The sequence below is a fragment of the Aptenodytes forsteri genome, unplaced genomic scaffold (genome assembly GCF_000699145.1).
Source record: "Aptenodytes forsteri isolate BGI_AS27 unplaced genomic scaffold, ASM69914v1 Scaffold325, whole genome shotgun sequence".
NCBI lineage: Eukaryota > Metazoa > Chordata > Aves > Sphenisciformes > Spheniscidae > Aptenodytes > Aptenodytes forsteri.
Window position 1 is genome coordinate 2,800,151 of NW_008795575.1, and position 2,350 is coordinate 2,802,500.

Sequence of the window (2,350 nt, forward strand, 5' to 3'; positions counted from 1 at the left end):
GTCCCTCCCTGGTTTTCCGTCTACGAATGCCATGCCTCGGGGTGCTTTTGGGGCTCTTCACCCTCATTTATGGTCGTTCGCGATTTTTTTCCAATTATTTTTTCCTGCCCTCTTAACGTCTCTGCATCAGCTGTAAATACCGTGTCGACAGAGAGCCCTGGATAAACTCTAGAAATCCACATCCACTCCTGGAGGTGGGCAGGGAGACGGGTACGGATGCGCCGGTTCTCGACTGGAGTCAGGTTCTGCAGTGCTTTCCCGAGCAATGCACTCAAAGCAGGCAGTGGGACTTCTGCCTGAGCAAAGGCAGGAGGGTTTGGCTTTGAACTATTTCTGTTACGCAGACAACAATCATTATTGTCTGCTGGCAGACCCATTCCCACGTAGCGTTTAGCATCAGCCTTACACATACTTCCAATGTAGTAAACAGTGGAGGTGAGGAGGGAACACAGATACACTCTCCGTCATCTCTTTTGGAACACCTTTTACCTATAGCAAGCCAATTCACCATACGTTCCTCCTCTCCAAAGTTTTAACATGGACTTTAGTCAGCCTCGTTATATTCCTGCTCTTGGAGGGTTGCACAGCCTCCTCACTAGGCCCTATGGAAAGAGGGGAAGGGGAGGAAGGTCAGAGGGGGATGTTGATTAAATACATCTAACACCAGTGACATCATCTCCCCTGCACTACTACGCCGTTTCTGATCAAAGGGGCTTCCAAAGGCACGGGAGTATTTGCGGTCTAAGGATGAGAGGGTTTTGCTCTGAACCAGGGTAAGACCGAAGTGGAGCCTTGCACCGTGTGTGTTTTGGCTATAGATGCATATGTGGTTTTGCTCACAGGCACACTCACACGTGGAAAAAACCAACGTAACTCTAGCAGAGCACTTCCCATACTCACAGACTCCAGCTCTTGACCAGAGAGGGCATGATGGGTATGGGATTGCCACTGCTCCCCCCAGCCATTCCCCGGGTCCCCTGTCTGCTGCTTGTCTGCCTTTTCCAGTAGTGAAATCATTACTGAGTCCTGGGAACACACAAAGAGCGGTAAAACAAACGTAGACACACAAAACATAGCGAGCTTTTTCCGCCGGGTCCCAAAGGGCTTTGGAGTCAGACCCAAATCAATGCCTGGAACTAACTAGAAGGGAGAAGACTACGCTGGAGGAACAAACCACCTACTGAGAGACCTGCAAAGAAGACAGCGTGTGTATGCTCATGTGAATGTCTGAATGTTTGATTCGCATAATGAGAATATCAATGCAGTTATTTCTGCACATTACGGTGCGTGTTCATGTGTAGATCAAGTCTGTGTGTCTGAGTGCGGGGGAACTGCGGAGCTGCATAGCTTGAAAAGGCGCCTGCATCCATGTGAGAGTGAGACCAAGATGCTGTATTTAAGCATGGGGTGGACTCTGTGAGTTCAACAGCATGTGTTTTGTGTGCTTAGCGTGTACATGCATGCAAGGGAGACCACGACTGCTTGTCTGTGTGGTGTGTGGGAGGGAGAGAGCCCGGGTTTGTCTGTCTGTCACTCACAGGCAGATCTGATCAATCTCTTTCCTTTATAAGGAATTAAAAAAAAAAATTCTTTCATATTTCTTACACCAAAGCCTCATCTCCTCTTTACTCACTACCTCCTCCTCTCACCATCCCCCAAATACTTCTCTACAACTCTTGAGAAAGCAGCTTTACTGCCATTAACAAATTATTATTATGCACCCAGATGAGCAGCCAGAGTAAAGCATGAAGGACCCTTCTGTCCTACCTAGTGCAGACGTCAGTCAGAAGACTAAATTCATACGTGAAGACTGCCAGCATTTCATCTGCTGCTTGTTTCTCTCCATGAAGAGGAAACTGCATCTAAGAAGTGACACCCCCTCCCCTTCCCCACTCCCAGGTAAAAGCACAGGGCGACTTTCCAAAGCCAAAACACACTCACACCTACAGCCTTCCTCTCTTTGGATCACCGTTGGGTCTTTAGACCCAGGCTGTGCTGGACCTCGGCGATGATGTAATGGCGTGGAGATGCCCTCTGTCCCCCTATTCCCCATGGACTGGAAAAGGCAAAGTTATGCTCCACACCAGCCTCGCAAGCAGCGCTGAGAGCTGAGCCAGGGAAAACCAATCTCCTGCGCTGTGGGATGCAGCCCCCCCGCCATCGCTGCCCTCCCCCGGCTCTGCCGCTGTCTCCCAGTCCCCACCAGAAGTAGAGGCAATCAGCCCAGTGTGGGATTCAAGGCGACAGACTTTCCTTTTCCTCCGCGATTTGCTTGTCACTTGCGAAAACGGAGCACTGGATTAAGTGGAGATGACACCATCTCCTTGGGGACGGTCCCCCCCCCCCCGGG

The 2,350-nt window shown here is 50.3% G+C and overlaps 1 protein-coding gene across 1 annotated transcript in view; it reads right to left on the bottom strand.

Annotated features, from left to right (window-relative positions):
* The window catches only part of BRINP1 (BMP/retinoic acid inducible neural specific 1), a 91,161-nt gene that overhangs the window by 88,137 nt on the left and 674 nt on the right, over positions 1 to 2,350 (bottom strand). The window lies entirely within an intron of this gene.